The following is a 19,123-nucleotide window of genomic DNA, read 5'->3' as shown; positions in this document are numbered from 1 at the left end:
CTTGAGGAAAAAAAACCTTTGAAGCTATTAGCTGGCCTGATCCGCAGCTTCAAAGCCACCCCTTCTCAGGCAGGGTGGTTGCCCATAGCAGGAAAGTCACACCACTTGAGGAGAGATTATTGTTCCTGTGTCCCTTCCTTCCTTCTTTCCCTTTGCTTTCTTCCATGCAACTGCACACATGGGCGCTCTCTCTCTCTCTCTCTCTCTCTCTCTCTCTCTCTCTCTCTCTCTCTCTTTTCCCCTGTGTTGGGGTTTTTGCCCTGCAATTTTCATTTTAAATGTTTATGTAATTGTGTACATGTCAGGGCTCTCGTGAACCTGATGATGCCTCTCTCTTGTGCTTAGATGGATCTGTTTGGTTGACATCAGCTTTGGCCCTCCAGATGTTGCTGAACTACAGGTCTGAATCAGTCCCAGCAAGCATGGCTAATTGCCAGGGATGAGAAGAGTTGGATAGAAGGTATAATAACAGAATTGGAAGGGACCACAAGGATCATCTAGTCCAACCCCCTGCAATGCAGGAATCTCACCCAACGTAGGGCTCAAACCCATGACGCTGAGATTAAGAGTCTCATGCTCCAACAACTGAGCTATCCTCTGGTGTTGTTGTTCAGCAACTTGTGGAGGATCAAAGTTTCCCCACACCTGGTCTAATTAATGAACAGCACTCACTCCTGAGAAATAGATGGGAATGATAGCTAAACTACCTATCTCTGATAAGAGAATGCACAGGAGAGGATAGCAAATTGTTACCAACTGCAGGTCAACACCACCTTAATATCTGAAATATTTAAAACATTTGAAATATTTATTCTCTACCCACACTAAAGGCAAGAAACTTTTATGTTTAATAACTCAACAAGGTACATGGTCTAGTCAGACAACCCACTTGACCTCCATAGTTACTATCATATCAGTACACTTTTTCAACTCAATTTTCCCATTTCTTCATTCTAATAATATAGCTATCTGGAAAATGTAAACATTAATGTTGTCTGACCTTGCGCCATAGGCATGAAATGTTTGCTATTAGCATAATTGCGTGAATTCATACATTTTACCTTTTTAAATTTGGAGAGTCCTACTAAACAGCTGTGTAAAGTCCCTGTATATTTCTGACAAAGTTATTTCCTCGCACCCTTTGAAACAGGAATTTGCATTTTATGAGAACAAAAATCACTGTAATCTATACTGGACATTGATGGTACAGCTATTGCTAAGCAAACAACCTTTCCACAATTGCATGATTACACTGGCCAAAGACTAGGAGATGGGCAGTATGTTAGAGACCCTCTCCTCATTAATTTACAGCTCTGAAGGAGTTCTATTAACTAAAAGGGAGAAGCTCGTGTACTCTTTCTTTGAGCAATTAACTAAAGTGGAGTCCGGAAGACCATGTGTTGCAATTGCTTACTAGCCAGATGTTTCCTAAGCAGGGATCCAGAGACAGCATGCTGTACTACCTTTTATCCAATTATTTGAGCTTCTCCACCAGAGCATTCCCTTCTAGTCCCGGAGCCCTCACACTGGGAGTGCTGCATTTCCCAATGATATCTCACCTCCAAATCAACACGCACCTGATATGCAAACACCTTATGCTAAACATTACATTTTATAAATCAAGTCAGTGCAAATGTATTCTTAGATAAATCAGTAATGATGTTTGCCACGAGTGCATGTATCTTACAATCCTGATAACAGCAGCTCACTATTTTATTCTTCGTTTTTTATTTATAAGCCATGAGACATCAAAGAGAAAGTTAAAATAAAAATGCATCAGTTTCAGCAAGAGATAAACATTTCTAAATTTATCCTGAACTTATTTTGTCAACAGCTGGCTGCCTTCCCATGTTCCCTCTATTGAATTGATTATAAGGTTACAAATCCTCCATAACCTTCAGACTTTTCTCGACGACACAGCTAGGGTGGTTGGTGGGAAATAACTTTTTGTTGTTGCTGCTGGCATCGAATTAGTGCATCTTGGTAGATGAGAAGGCACTATTGCGGAATAATCCTGCACAGAGCTTGCTGCTGCATCAGCTGTTTCTGAAATCTCTTATGCTCATGGGCCTTTTTTTAAAAAAAAAACTTATTGAAAGCATAATAAACAGCAACAAGCTTCCACTTTTTGATTTGTTCCCTTACTGAGAGCCACGTGTTTCTGAGAAATCCTCCTCCAGAGAAAGCGCAATTGGTAGCAAGATATCACATTCTTCTTTACCATTATGCCCCTTGAAATCGACAGCTAAATCACAAGGCAGGGCCGGCCCACCCATGAGGCAAGGTGAGACCAACGCCTCAGGCAGCAGGGTCAACCAAGGCAGCAGATCCTGCTGTCAATCTCTCCACCCAACACACACCACCTTGTTCCTGATGTAGATCTTCCCTGACCCCTTCTTCACTGGCGGGAAGGGGGTGCCATTTGGGGGTCCGCCTCAGGTGCCAAAATGTCTTGGGCCAGCCCTGGCATCAAGACCCATGGCCTGTGGTCCGGCAACTACGTGCACCTTCCTCTCTGCGAAAGCTTCAAACCTCAAACACACACACACACACACACATCTCTGCACTGTAATTAGATCATCAAGGATGATTCCTCAAAGTAGGCTAATTCCTCATTTGCGAAGGAAATTCCTCCTTCCAAGAACAACCAGAGCTTTAAAAAAAAAAAAAGCGCTAGGAGTCAAGTGAGGCTAACAGAACTGCCAAAAGGAACTCTCTCTCCTTCAACATGAAAACCAAAGTCTACAAGAAACCTCTAAGCAAAGATTCTTCTCTCTCTTTTGTAAACACACACACACTTTTCTCCCCATGGGTGTGGCCAGGGGGGCAGGGGGCAGCTGCCTCTCCAAAAAAATCAAGGAAATAAATAAAAATAGTTAACTAAAAGTAGAATTTGTAGAAAGATTTTGACAGGTTTTTTCTGACCACTCGGGGTCAAAAGGAAGTAATTTTAAACAATTGTTGTCTAGACCTTTCCTTCCCAATCGGCTAGGCAGAGCCAGACAGAGGAAGATGACAGGTGGGTGACCTGCTACACCCCCCCCCCACGCCGATATAAATCCCATGCTTCTTCAGTTCTCCCCCTTAAGTTCTCCTACCTTTCAGCGACACACCCGTGGGCTCTGCAAACCTGACACGGTTTGCAGACACTGACCTATTTAGAGACATGAGAAATGATGAACTCCGCGCCCGCCTGGAACAAGCGAGGAGGAGATATCACCGGGGGGGGGGGGAGAGAGAGAGAGAGAGAGAGAGAGAGAGAGAGAGAGAGATGCGGGGGACGCGGGAATTTCCCACCCGCCGAGTCCAAGGGAGGAAGAAGCGGCTCTTACGCTTTTGCCCGACGCAGCCAAAACTTTCCGAGGAAAGGCAGCGCGCCCGGCGCTGAGAGGGACGAAGAAGGCGCGGCCAGGCGCCCCCACAACAGCCGCCTGCACTGACCTGCCGCCGCCGGTGCCTCTTTGCCGTCTCTTCCCCTCACACTCCGCCCCGGGATGCTGCTCGCTCGCTCGCTCGCTCTCCGGCTGCCTGCAGGAGCAGCAGCTGGGCGCCCTTCGCGCAGCCTCGCCAGCGGACAAATCACCGCCTGGGTTGGCTCGCGGCTCGGTGGGCTAGCCTCGCTTTCGCGTCGCCGGGACAGACGGGGGAGAGGGCAAGGGGTGGGGTGGGGTTTTTTTTTTGGGGGGGGGGGTTCGCCTCCCGCCTGTCCTCGAAGGCAAAGCAAGCAGGCGAAAGAGGCACCATTCCCAACCGCGGCTCTTCCTCCCCTCAGCGCGTCAAAGTTGAGGCGAGCAGATTCTGCCAGGTGCGCTCCCGCCTGCCCAGCCCCTCTTACCTCCACCAGGCGCTGCTGCTGCTGCTGCCCGTTTCCGCAGCCGGTCCGCATGTGTGAGTGTCAGGGCGCGTGAGCTCTTTGGCGCGCGGAGGGCCGGGGTGGGGGGGTGGGGGAGCTGCCCGTCCCAACAGCAAGCCGCCAGCCCCAACCTCGGAGGGGGGGACGGCGCCGGCTTGGTCCCCGCCAAGCGCATGCGCCCGCCACAGCCTGGGCCCCCGAACGACCCTCGCCAAGCAGGTGAGGGGAGAAGGCGCGCGCAGGGGGCTGAGGGGGGGGGGGGGAGTCAGAATGTAGACGGGAGGCGGGTGGGAAAGGGAAGCCCCACCTTTGCCACCGTCTTGCGCTCCTGAAGACGCTGAGTGAGTGAGCCCTTCTGCAACTTTTCCTCCTCCTGCACCTGTTCCAAGAGGGCTCCATGGTGCCCAAAAGCTGCGCGGGACTCTTCTTTTAGAATCATAGAATCATAGAGTTGGAATAGACCACAAGGGCCATCGAGTCCAACCCCCTGCCAAGCAGGAAACACCATCAGAGCACTCCTGACATATGGTTGCCAAGCCTCTGCTTAAAGACCTCCAAAGAAGGAGACTCCACCACACTCCTTGGCAGCAAATTCTACTGTCGAACAGCTCTTACTGTCAGGAAGTTCTTCCTAATGTTTAGGTGGAATCTTCTTTCTTGTAGTTTGGATCCATTGCTCCGTGTCCGCTTCTCTGGAGCAGCAGAAAACAACCTTTCTCCCTCCTCTATGTGACATCCTTTTATATATTTGAACATGGCTATCATATCACCCCTTAACCTCCTCTTCTCCAGGCTAAACATGCCCAGCTCCCTTAGCCGTTCCTCATAAGGCATCGTTTCCAGACCTTTGACCATTTTGGTTGCCCTCCTCTGGACACGTTCCAGTTTGTCAGTGTCGTCCTTGAACTGTGGTGCCCAGAACTGGACACAGTACTCAGGTGAGGTCTGACACATCGGTTGAGAAAGAGAGGTATTTGGGGGTTAGTATGACCGCCAAAAATGTGAATCTGTTTAAGGATAACTGTGAAGGATGTTGGATTGAAGAGAAGGGGGATTCTCACGGTAATTCCGTCGCTTCCGGCTGCCTTTGAAATATACCCTGCGCCCCTGCCCCATAGGAGCCAACTCCCAGGGAAGGAGGGCCCTTCGGCTCCCTATGGGCGTAGCAAGGGATGCAGCTCCCCCCCATCAAGTAAATAAATAAAAATACTTAACTGACCAACTGCGTCGCAGTTCTGCACCCCTAAAATAAATGCAGTCTATGCCCATGGCTCCCCCAATAAAATATTTGAAGGGGCTGCCCCCCCAAGTTGGTGGGCATTGCCATTCAAATGGTTTGCGTGTGCCGCGTCTTGTGGTCAGTTATGTGGGGTGGTTCTTACCTGGCCCCCCCCAATGTTTTATTCAAGTTGGCACCCCTGCCCCTACACATTTGACGGAGGATAATAAATAAGCTTGCTCAATCAGTTATGGGTTTGTGAAGTGAACGAAAATGAGCAAAGTGAGATGCCGCCAGGGGCATGCATGCTGTGACACGCTGCCCTCTGCAGCCAATGAACTGCTGTGTACCTGCTTTGCCCTTAAAACGCATTTGAAAGGGGCAGTCACTGCAGCAGGGCTAATGCCAGCATCAGAGAGTTGTACGATTATGCTCAACTTGACACAGAGACAAAAACATCTGTAGGAAGCCCGGCGCTATTATTTCTAGATAAAGAGGGGCCGGAACTCACCATAGTCACCCCCCTCGTTCTCTTATAATGGCAATGGCGCCCACCTGAGAGGTGCCAGAACTGTCTCCCTGTAATTTCCCCCAGAAAAAAAGCCCAGGTAGGAACTAAAGCTTACATAGGTTCTTCTGGCAATTTCAGTGCCACACAACGGCCATGTGCAATTGACAATATGGCCATAACATCTAGGGATTGAAGCGGTCAATCGATAAACAGCAATGGTCAAGTAAACCTCATGATGTCATCTAGTGCTGGCTCCAGGATTTGGGGAGCATGGCATCACCACCCCTACTTGGAAGAGACGGGACATGCAAACTGACAATTCTCTTAGGCTGCGTCTGATCTTCTGGGACATTGTGTAAAGTGGAACTGCTAGGGGCAGTAAGTCCTCTGTTGGTTTGAGGGCCCTGGCCACCCTTGGAAATCAATGCTGACGTCAGTGCCTGTATCCTTTGTTCATGCACACGCAACCTGGCGGCTAGAAATAAGCCACAGATGGCACTGCAGGTAGGAGACCTGTACGGAAAATTCAGAGGTGTACCAGAAGAGAGGTTGAAATTTCATAGTGGGAATAAAATGCATAAAACACTGCCCAAAACTTTGCATCTATGAAGTTGTGAGTTAGTGTCTCCACAAGGCACCAATCCATGTGCCTTTTGGGGGCCCTGCTTGTAACAGCAAGTTTACATGGAAAAAGAGAAGCACAGCAAGACCAGAACCCAAAATAATAGAGTTGTAGAGCTGGAAGGCACCCTGAGAGTCATCTGGTCCAAACCCCTGCAATGCAGGAATCTTGCCCACAGCTGTCCCTGGGTGGGCATGAACCACCAGCCTTCTGGGTGACAGCCAGACACACTGACCCATTGCACCACAGTACTTGAGCTCTCACTCACCCATTGCACCACAGTAGCTTGAGCTCTCACTCTACAGAACTACTCTGTAGCAACATAGCTACAGGAGCAGACTAAATGAAGGCCTGTGATGGAATCCCTCCATCACCAAAGTCCCCATTCCCAAGGTATGCCCCTTGTTCGCTGCACATGGGGTCAAAGTGATGTAGCCCCATGCCACATGCGTTGATAGTTGAGATGCATGCACCCTGCTGAGCTTATATAGCCTAGTGATGTACAGTGCTTGGCTTCAAAATTACCCAGAAGCCTGCCTTCCACTCATGTTGAACTCTTCCAGTGAAGTTACAGGTAGGTAGCCGTGTGGGTCTGCCATTGTCAAAACAAAATTTAAAAATTCCTTCCAGTAGCACCTTAGAGACCAACTAGGTATCTGAAGAAGTGTGCATGCACACGTGAGCTCATATCAATAACAAACTTAGTTGGTCTCTAAGGTGCTACTAGAAGGATTTTTTTTATTTTGTTTCTTCCAGTGAAATCCATCAGTTGGGTAAAAGATTCATGCATTTCAGGGAGTTAGGTGTTTTTATTATGTTTTTAAGATATGCTGTAAGCCCCCCAGAGTGGCTGGGGAAACTCAGCCAGATGGGCAGGGTATAACAACAACAACAACAACAACTAGATGATCCTCATAGTCCCTTCCAACAATATGATTCTATGAACTTCCAATGTGCTTAATTTGAGTTGGCTCTTGCACACTGTGTGCAGAGCTTTGGGTCACTATTGCAGTATTTATAAGTTCTCTCAAACAAATCCAAAGCAAGTGATTTGAGAAGCAAGCGTGCCTGACTGTTTTAAACCATTAATGGTAGTAGAAGAGAGTATTAACATAGTTGGGGTTTTTTACAGTAAAGTGGTGCACATCCAAGGCAAATGTTGGAGCAGCTGCTTCAAAGATTACTCAGAATAAGAGAGAGAAAAGACACTGTCTTCATACATTTTGTTTCTCCTGGCAAAGCTAGAGGTTGTGCACTGGAGCAACGACCGTCAACTTTTTCTGATGCTTCTAAGAATTCTTTTGCCAAAATACTCCCCAGACTAGTGCTTAAAAATAATGCCTGACTGAAATAACCTTGCACCAAAAATACTGCAGACCAGTTCTGTGTATGTTTACTGCAACATCCTCAGGAAATCACTGAGGATCAGGGCAATACAAAATTGTTCATCGTAAAAGCTTATGCACCCCATCACTTTTATCTACCTTCATCCCCTCCACTTTAATTGAAATCATTTGCGTCACACCTACGGTCTGTTCATAAAGAGCTGCTCCACTAACAGATTCTTTGCAAAGTGTGACATGTTGAACCAGCACCATGCTACAAAACTGATTGCTGCTCTAGCCCTACAGAGAGGTTGACACCGGGGTCTCAGCTATACAAGGGCAAATAAAACATTTTAAGTGCGTTTAAAGTGCATTATACACATGTGACGCTAGATGGCGGTGGTGAGCTTAATGGCAAATTCTCTCTCTCTCTCTCTGGGGTAGGCACCTAAGGCCCGGGGGCTGGATGTGGCCCAACCGCCTTCTAAATCCAGCCCGCGGACGGTCCGGGAAGCAGCGTGTTTTTACATGAGTAGAATGTGTCCTTTTGTTTAAAATGCATCTCTGGGTTATTTGTGGGGCCTGCCTGGTGTTTTTACATGAGTAGAATGTGTGCTTTTATTTAAAATGCATCTCTGGGTTATTTGTGGGGCATAGGAATTCGTTCATTCCCCCCCCCCCGAAAAAAAATAGTCCGGCCCCCCACAGGGTCTGAGGGACGGTGGACCGGCCCCCTGCTGAAAAAGGTTGCTGACCCCTGCTCTCTCTCTATATAAACACTTTTTTAAAAAAGTATCTTCACAGCATTTTTAAATACGTGTCTAGATTCCACCTGAGTGTCCTTCTTTTATATAGACACATGTATAAATCTTTAGTTGCAAGAGTGCAAGGCTCCCTGGTTTTGGAACGCTATGTGAGAAGGCCCAACTAGCATGAACTCTTTCATTGCTGAGATAACGGGGGGGGGGGGGGGAGAGGGGAGGAAGCAGAGATTATCGGGTTCTTGGGTTTATTTTTATTTTTATGTATTTTGTGGTTTTATCTTGTGAAGCGCCCTGAGACTTGCGGATACAGGGTGGTATACAAACAAACAAACATATAATAATGACTGATGGAGGCCAGGGTTCTTAATGGGTGATGGATGGTTTCTGTTTTTAGTATTGTTTGGGTTTTTTGCATGTTATTTTTATATACCTTTTATATGGTTAGAGGTTGTCTCAGTGCTAGCTTGGTTTTGTTGTTATGTGTTGATAATAATTGTTTTTTAAAATGATAGCAATGCAGTCCACTTCAGATGTGTCTTATAGAGTAACCAGCATACACATATTTTGTTTTCATTTAATTACATAGTTTATTAAAACCCCAGGTTTGTCCCTAACATTTACTCAGAGTAGATGCATTGAAATTAATGGACCTAAGTATGTCAGGGCTATTATCTTCAATGGGTTTATTCCAAGTAAAAGCTGGTTTGATGCAACCCCAATATCTCCTTCTTTAATCCCCTTTAAAGCCCTAAACGGCCTTGGTCCAGTATACCTGAAGGAGCGTCTCCACCCCCCATCGTTCAGCCTGGACACTGAGATCCAGCTTCGAGGGCCTTCTGACGGTTCCCTCACTGCGATAAGCCAAGTTACAGGGAACCAGGCAGAGGGCCTTCTCAGTAGTGGCGCCTGCTCTGTGGAGCGCCCTCCCACCAGATGTCAAAGAGAAGAACAACTGCCAGACTTTTAGAAGACATCTGAAGGGCAGCCCTGTTTAGGGAAGCTTTTAATGTTTGATGCATTACTGTATTTTAATATTTTGTTGGAAGCTGCCTAGAGTGGCTGGGTATAAATAAATTATTATTATTATTATTATTATTATTATTCCCACATTTAACTTTTTACTACTCTTCAAAGTACTGCTAGTTTCCTGGCTGTAGACATTCACCTGGCCGTTTTGTAACCCATGCTTCATTCCAGTTCTGAAGCCAGCTTACACTCACAGAAAAGGAAGTACTGTATTAAGGATTCGGGGGGGGGGGGGGGGGAGAGAGAGAAACTAATTTTCACAAGTGTGCCCTTGGAAGCAAAGTCGGAGAGGACTGTGCTTGAGCAAAGCCCAGAGTGGAAGACAATCAGAGGCTGAATTGAAATCAGACGAGTCAGACAAATATTTAGGCTGTCTAGGGAATGTGATTCTAAATGGCAGGGACAGAAGTACCATGCTTAATCCATTTTTTGTTGCTGCTCGGCAGCAGAAAAGAAAAACACTTTAGCACTGATTGGATAACACTTCCATTGTACAGTACTTCAATCTCTGCTTTTGGAAGATGGTAGTTCTCCTTAATAGCATGGGGGGGGGGGGAATCACATCACATGCTGTTTACAGTTCCACGTGTAACTATGACAAAAATCCCTCTCGCTTAAAGTTTATGGTGAAATATTTCTGGTCTTTGGCCTCTTCCTAATCGAGATACAGTCTTCTTCACCTATTATCTCCACCAACAGATGAAGTAATTGTGTTGTGGAAGATAGGCTGTTGGTTCAGGACTGCAGGAGACAAATCCCCATTTAACCATAACGCAAACTGATGGCCTTGCCCGCATCACTAGTTTTGTGCACGCACCATGCTTTTAAACATATGACTTCCTGGGAGCTGTAGTTTGTTAAGGGTGGGGATAGCTGCAGCTCTGTGGGGAGTAAACTACAGTTCCCAGAATTCTTTGTGGAAAGCAACATTCTTTAAATGTGCAATGTGTAAACAGCCAATGTCTCCAACTCTCTGGGAGTAAGCCCTATGGAGTTCAAAGGGACTGACTTCCAAATTCCAGCCCTGGGTGAAATTTCATGCACTTTAGTTAAGCGTGTACTTGGCTGCTCCAAAGCTGTATGAGTTGTACCACTCACTCTGACCACTGGATGGAGATTTTAATTATCTAACGTATTTTTTGCTCTATAGGACGCACCAGACCACAAGACGCACCTAGTTTTTGGAGGAGGAAAACAAGAAAAAAAAATATTCTGAATCTCAGAAGCCTGTACAGCAAGAGGGATCGCTGCGCAGTGAAAGCAGCGGTCCCTCTTGCTGTTCTGGCTTCTGGGATAGCTGCACAGCGTGCATTTGCTCCATAAGACGCACACACTTTTTAGGAAGGAAAAAGTGAGTCTTATAGAGCAAAAAATACAGTATGTAAAAAATAATACTGTAGTTATTTGGCCATTTACTGATTCTCTTTTTCATAAAGGGCTACTCCTGCTGTTCCATCCCTCGCCACCTCCCACACTGCATACGTGTGTGTTTGGTGGGCAAGGTCTAAAGCAGGGAGCTTGCTCTGAAACACAGAGTATCGTGTGATTTAGAATCTGGGACAGTCAGAGGGCTCTGAATTGTGCAGGGAACCCATGTAGATAGAACAGGCTGGTCTCTTCAAACCTATCCCCAGCGGTTTTAGATGATGGGCAGAATGGGGCCAGCTTGAGACATGCTGGGCCTGCTCCCAGCCTGTCCACATGTTGGGATGCAATCGTGAACAAGTCTAAAGGTAGCTTAGAATATTGATTCAAACATAATTGTTTATACATTTGTGTCTTGAATTGCTTTTCCACTGAGAAAATGCTTGTTATTGCCATTACATTATATATCTCTCTATATAATTTAAAATGTATATGCAATGCTTTTTGTTCCTATATGATAACACCCCTGCTGTACAATATTATTACTGTAACACATTCATTAATATAACATGGGTTATATCTGAAAGTTTAATGCATTATAAAGCATTTTTTTTGCTATCATAACCTAGAATCTACATTGCACTTCAATCCTACTAACTGTTCACATTCGTCTCCATCGATACACTACATTATTACTGCAGGCTGAAGAGTCATCAGAATTGTTCACATATAACACTAAGTCAAACCAAGACTTAGCATAAAAGAGCAAACATGTGGGCCCCTAGAGAGATTGCAGCCACTTTGCTCCCCGCTCCAGTTATGCTATGCTGAGCTAACCCATGGTTTGGCTTAGCATGCCATCTAAATCCAGGCTACATGGTTTAGCTCTCACAAACAAACAAACAAACAAACAAGCCACAAGCTATAAAACATAGAACAAACCTTTGCTACAGGATGTGGTTTGTCTGGAGCGAGATAAACCAGGTTTATTCACTAAACCAGGACCATACACTAAGTAAAACCATGGCTCGGCTTAGCAAAACACAGCAGCAGAACAAGGAAGGACCGAAGTAGCTGTAACCTTTTCTTCAAGAGCCTGTGTTTCGCTTGCTCCACAACCCAAACAAGTGTTTTGTGCAAACCAGGCCACTGATTGTACATTGGAAGTTAAGAGTATTTGCTATAGATCGGATTAGTTATACAAGGTATTCTGAATATCGATTCCTAAGCGTATACTGTTTACTTCCGCCATTCAAAAATAGTTTGCATTCACACTGAACCATCCAGATCAAGTCACACATACTTGCATCTCAAGTAAAGCGGTGGAAATTAACTTCGCAGTTAAGCACGGAAGATCGCAACCTTCCACGCAGGTACCTAGGAGGACACCACACTGAACTCAGGAGGACGAATTTGTATGTAAGCATGCATAGGATTGCACTGTAAGGCGTTAGATCTATATACCCTTGTTGTTGTTTAGTCGTTTAGTCGTGTCCGACTCTTCGTGACCCCATGGACCAGAGCACGCCAGGCACTCCTGTCTTCCACCGCCTCCCGCAGTTTGGTCAGGCTCATGTTTGTAGCTTCGAGAACACTATCCAACCATCTCATCCTCTGTCGTCCCCTTCTCCTTGTGCCCTCCATCTTTCCCAACATCAGGGTCTTTTCCAGGGAGTCTTCTCTTCTCATGAGGTGGCCAAAGTATTGGAGCCTCAACTTCACGATCTGTCCTTCCAGTGAGCACTCAGGTCTGATTTCCTTAAGAATGGATGCGTTTGATCTTCTTGCAGTCCATGGGACTCTCAAGAGTCTCCTCCAGCACCATAATTCAAAAGCATCAATTCTTCGGCGATCAGCCTTCTTTATGGTCCAGCTCTCACTTCCATACATCACTACTGGCAAAACCATGGCTTTAACTATACGGACCTTTGTATATACCCTTACTCGGAAGTAAATGTCATTGAACAATGTGGGTTGGATTGCATGCCCTATTGCTTAAAACGGCCTCCAAATGTCAGCTCACTGACATGAATAACTCAGCTACACATTGTTCAGAGAAACAGTGTTCTGCATCACAGTCATATTGCTCTATCAAGTGTATATATGTAGTGGGGCCCATGTGACCTTCAACACTCTTTTAGTTTATGAATAGTATGCAGCAGTATATGAGCTTGGCACTCTCATATTAAACATTTGTGCAAACACATTGCTTTCTAACTTAATCGTTTTCTAACATAATGCTGGTGTAACAGTCAGCATGTCACGCCCAGTGAAGGATTCACTACTGCAGCAAATGGGAGGAAAATTGGCCGTAGGTATGACACAAATGATTTCATCCAGGGTATTTCTGTTTAAACGCACTCAGTTCCACTGAAGTCAATCCAATCCAAACCAGTGCTGTAATAAACCCTTTTGCCTGTAAGCCCCACTGAACTCAATGGGATTTACTTCTGAGTAGACACAAATAGGCCTGGACTGTAAGTGTGCATTAGTTTAAGTGTGCATTTAAATCATCGGGCAATGGCTCATGGCTAACTCGCTCCATTGATTTCAATGGGACCGACATTCAACCAACTCAGTTTGGATCTAACCCAACGTGACTGGTCAAGAATCCTTCATAACTACATTTTTACAACTTGGTGTGCTACACTCGACTGCACCTTATTTATCTTGGTTTTCCATTAGCAATGATTTTCGCTGCCATCTCCCAAGCAAGCAAAAGTATAACCGAATGAATGGTTTTCATGTAATAATTTAAAACTGGTTTTAATTGTAAAAGAAATAATAGGGCTAGCATTTAAAAAAAAAAACAGTTTTACTTTACACTACATCATTTGCACTCCTATGTGGAAGCAAACCCATTGAAAACACTGGGGCTTACTTCTGAGTAAGCATGCACAAAAGAGCACTGTTACGAGATTCATCCTGACATTGACAATTTCATGTTTTTTATGATGAACGCATCATCCTTAATCTAGTAATTTCCCATATGCAAAGGGGACACATTCAGAACATCCATTTTAATGGAGGAGCCGGTGTGTGTATGTGTGCACACATGTGTGTAATTGCTCCCTACACTGAAATGGATGAGGATGCTCACTTGCAAAGGTGGTCTTGGATAACCTGTGCAACTGTGTACTTCATTCATTAACAGTGCAAATCTAATACTGTCTGTTCAGAAGCAAGTCCCACTGAGTTCAGTAGGGCTTGCTCTCAGGTAAGTGTACATAGGATTGCACTGCAGAAATACATGCATAGAGTTGTACTGTTGTAAGGCTGTGCACGCACTAACCCATTTGTAGCACAAAAATGTTGTTTTTCTCAACCAGAATCAGACATGCCTGTTCTCAACATGTTGCTTTCAATCTAGGTTGATTCCAGATCCTGCTGTCCACAGAGATGAATGTGGTTACTTGATATGCATTTGAAAACCCATCCCTTGGTTAGATTATCCACACTTTCCCCTCCCTGTACATGCTCCAGGTGTATGAAGAAGGAACTAGCAATTGTTATATTGGTATACCTCCAACCACAATGCCATTGGGCACACTCCCCATTGTGGGGTAATGAAGGACCAATCAGCAGGGAGCTTTCATTTTTGAAATAAAACCCATTCCTCAAGAAGCACTTTTCAGGGGCAAAAAAGAATAGCAATAACTCTATATTGTGTGTGGACTACATAGAAAAAAACAAGTACTTGCTCTCTATTGATTCTAGAATAAAAACTTGTATGTTCGCAGCCTAAGTGTCCTATGCCATTCTGGAGACCGTAAAGCAGGGGTCAGCAAACTTTTTCAGCAGGGGGCCGGTCCACTGTCCCTCAGACCTTGTGAGGGGCCAGACTATATTTTGAAAAAAGGAAGAAGAACGAATTCCTATGCTCCACAAATAAGCCAGAGCTGCATTTTAAATAAAAGGACACATTCTACTCATGTAAAAACACGCTGATTCCCGGACCGTCCGCGGGCCGGATTTAGAGGGCAGTTGGGCCAGATGTGGCCCCCGGGCCTTAGTTTGCCTACCCAAGCCGCAAAGCATGGGCTAGCTGATTTGATGTAAAATATCCTAAGACAGACCCCTGAAAGCATCTCAGTGACGTCACAGTGCATATTATCCTAGTTTCTAGTGGCGATCATTGACAAATGACATACTCGATTCACAACTTTCTGATCTCCAGTACCCCACACCCACAGTAACCCACACAAGGGTGGTCAGTAAATAAAAGCTAAAGTAATTGGCTCATTGTTTTAGGAGAAATCTAGGTGGCTTCTCCATGGCTTACACAATTCCTCCTGTTGACTGAGCTTAATCGTAATGTTGGCTTGTGCCAAGTAAGTAAGCTTTAGTTATATATCTAATAGTAGTTAAGCACCTAAGAGGAATGGCACAGACCTTGGGATTACATTGCCAGTCACCCAAGCACATGGTGTACTTAAGCTCAAATGCTGCTTCAAAAAAATAAAAAATCTTGTTACGGTCGTACCTTGGATCCCAAACGCCCTGCAACTCGGATGTTGTCTCCCGAATACCGCAAGTGACTGATCCAGTTTGCAAACATTCTTTTGGAACCTGAACATCCGGCAGGGCTTCCACGGCTTCTGATTGGCTGCAGGACCTTCCTGCAGCCAATCAGAAGCCGCAATTTGGTTTTGGAAGTCAAATGAACTTCCAGAACGGATTTTGTTCGACTTCCAAGGTACGACTGTATTTGTTTGTATTGGTTATATAGACCACCCTGTTTTATGCAAGTAGCTGTACCTGTTTCAGAAAAAAAAAAGTTTTGATTCTATTTTGGTTGAAAGTTGAAATCGGTTTAGCTAGTTTAGGAATTCCTGTTGGTGTTTAATGAACCCATTACGTTCATGTCCATGTACTGCTGCCTGTATGTCAATTCCTGTTGTTTTCTGGGAACGTACTATGCAGTCCTACACATGCCCACTCAGATTTAAGCTGTAGGACTGCAGTTCCCATCACCCTCCCCTCCCCCCACAATCCAGCATGGCTAAGGGTCAGGGGTGATGTAGTCCAGTGGGTCACACATTCATCACAAGTGGGCATAGGCAGAACATGCTTTCCCAACCACTGGGTAACTGCAACAGGCTTCATTCATTGCATACCCCTCAACTATGCTGGAAAAACTGGGACATTGTTTTTTTGCATGAGAACACCAAAGCCATTTTGGGTGGCATGATCTTGCCAGCAGGCTTGATTATTGTAACTCGCTCTACGCGGGGCTGCTCTTGAAGCTGACCCAGAAACTCCAGCGGGTGCTGAATGCCGCGGCGAGGCTCCGTACGGGGTCCTTGCTGTGGGATCACATTCATCCAGTGCTTTACCAACTGCACTGGCTCCCGGTGGAGTACAGGGTTAGGTTTAAGGGGCTGGTTTTGACCTTTAAAGTCCTATGAGGCATAGGACCCACGTACCTATGGGACCGCCTCTCCTGGTACGCCCTGCGGAGGACCATAAGGTCCACAAATGACAACATTTTGGAGGTCCCAAGTCACAAGGTGGTTAGATTGGTCTCAACTAGGGCCAGGGCTTTTTCAGTACTGGCCCCAACTTGGTGGAACGCTCTGTCACAAGAGACTAGGGCCCTGCAGGACTTGACATCTTTCTGCAGGGCCTGCAAGACAGAGCTGTTCCGCCTGGCCTTTGGTTTGGACTCAGTCTGACCCTTATATTTCCCTCCCCTTATGGTCTTGATTTATCGGCTACTTTAAAATGAGGCTGCATTTTAAATTGCATTTTAACCTGTATTTTAAATTGCCCCCCCCCCTTATGTTTTTACTGTAATTTTACTGGTGTTAGGTGCCCTGAGCCTGGCTCTGGCCGGGGAGGGCGGGGTATAAATAAAATTTAATATTAATTTATTATTTTTAGGGGCTGCAACCTCATGCAGGTAACGTGACTCACCCGGGACCGTGGCCCGGAAGACGCATCCTGGTTTTGGGCCTGGACATTTTTGGAGGGTATGCCATTGGGGCTTAACTGATAAAGGTCTGCATGGCATCCATAGCCCTGACAACTTTAGCTGGGAAGCGAATGTTGAAAGTTTGAGCTAGAGTTAAAACGGACATTAATCTTGACTTTCAGGAAGGCAATGATTTAACAAAAGACTGCAGAGCTGACCTTGTAAATGGTCAACCAGGGCACTCCATGCAGCTCACTTCCAAGGCTTTCTGCGCTTACGTTTCTTCTACACAAACCTACAACCAATGCAATTATGGAAATAAGATATGCTATAAATAGTGTGAAATTGAGAGCAGTTTAGATTATACAGGCCCGCAAAGCGAAGTAACCTCTACAGTACTTATAATTTTCTGCCCTTTCTACCCAAACCGGCAATTACCTCCACATTTGTAATCAAAGGGAAGGCAGATTGCAGAATGTGGCACACACTGCCACGGGTACATGGTCGGCTCAATCCCATCTTGACGTGCGCACCCACCTGCAATTAGCTATAGCCTCAGATGACTCCTGCAAAAGTTCCAAAGGCAGCAGGTCAATGAGAGAAACGCAATGCTTTGCAAAAGGAGGCCATGTTTCAAAGCCACAAACAGTGCAACCCCATAAACGCATTTACTCATCAGTAAGACCCATTGGTGATCAGTGGGACTTACCCCAAGGTTGGCGGTTTGAATCCCCGCGACGGGGTGAGCTCCCGTTGCTTGGTCCCTGCTCCTGCCAACCTAGCAGTTCGAAAGCACGTCAAAGTGCAAGTAGATAAATAGGTACTGCTCTGGCGGGAAGGTAAACGGCGTTTCCGTGCGCTGCTCTGGTTCTCCAGAAGCGGCTTAGTCATGCTGGACACATGACCCGGAAGCTGTACACTGGCTCCCTCGGCCAATAAAGCCACAACCCCAGAGTCGTCCACGACTGGACCTAATGGTCAGGGGTCCCTTTACCTTTAGGTCTGTATAGCAGTGGTGAGGAATCTTTTTCTAGCCTCAGAGCCACACGGGGAACCTTTTGGGGCTGCATACCGAGGATGGGGGTGGACGAAAAGGGCAAAAGCGGGCAGAACAATGGATGCGGCTCTTAAATTTGTACAGGTTACCTTCTAGCCTTGCAAAAATCGGGGGTGACAACACACACACCCCTGCAAATATGTAAACTGAATTTTCAAAACTACACACTTGAAGAACCAATTGTGGCTGTGCATACTTTAAGACGGCTCACTGCCGGAATGATATAATTTTTACATCTACTGTTTTTTCTGTGTATTAGACGAGGGTATTTTATTAAAAATTATGTTTAAAAAATTTGCTCGTCTTATAGACCAGGTAGTGCTAAGAGGTGAAGTGCGACTGCGAGTCGGCAGTATCCGCCCCCCCCACCTAAAAAAGATCAGCAACTCTGGGCAATTCTCCTTAAAAAAGCTTAACAATTCTTGGCAATCTCCCCCTATTTTCTTAATGCTGAGTCCCCCAAAATAGGGGGCATCTTATACACGGGTGTGTGTGTGTGTGTGTGTGTGTGTTATACACAGAAAAATACGGCAATTCACACTGCATAATTAAAACAAGATGGTGATGATGATTATTTAAATTGTTACCGTGTTTAGCTGTACATTCATGCACTTTTAGTGACCACTCTAGGAAATCTATTCAAATGATACAACTAAGGCTGATGGTTAAAATGATTGTGACAGACGGGTTTAGTGTTTTCAGGCTTTCAATGGACATATTTCACCAATACACATAAAGGTATTTTGTTTTGATTAGTAGCTGGTAGATGATATACCAGATTAGGCAGGTTCCTTTGCTGCAGTTTTTGGCACCTCTTAAAAACTTTTTAAACTAAGCCTATCCAAACACATATATTTGACATGTATTTTAATATGCCATTTGATTTTTACAATGTGTATTTTTAAAATGGATTTTGTTAATATTCGGTGGGGGATATTGTTTCTAAAACATCTGATTTACAATTTAGAATTGTAGAGTTGGAAGGGTCAATAATTTTGACATATATAGTGGTACCTTGGGTTACATACGCTTCAGGTTACAGACTCTGTTAACCAGAAGTATTACCTCAGGTTAAGAATTTTGCTTCAGGATGAGAACAGAAATCGTGCTCCGGCAGCACGGCAGCAGCAGGAAGCCCCATTAGCTAAAGTGGTGCTTCAGGTTAAGAACAGTTTCAGGTTAAGAACAGACCTCCAGAACGAATGAAGTACTTAACCTGAGGTACCACTGTACTTTATATGGACAGCTTAGAGGTTTTGACGATTAAGCATTATATAAGGTACCCCTGCCTGTACGGGCCAGTCTTGACAGACTCTAGGGTTGTGCGCCCATCTCACTCTATAGGCCGGGGGCCAGCGCTGTCCGCAGACACTTCCGGGTCACGTGGCCAGCGTGACATCGCTGCTCTGGCTAGCCAGAGCCGCACACGGAAACGCCGTTTACCTTCCCGCCAGTAAGCGGTCCCTA

The sequence above is a fragment of the Podarcis muralis genome, chromosome 1 (genome assembly GCF_964188315.1).
Source record: "Podarcis muralis chromosome 1, rPodMur119.hap1.1, whole genome shotgun sequence".
NCBI lineage: Eukaryota > Metazoa > Chordata > Lepidosauria > Squamata > Lacertidae > Podarcis > Podarcis muralis.
The sequence above is the reverse complement of the archived record's forward strand: the minus strand, read 5'-3'. Positions refer to the sequence as shown.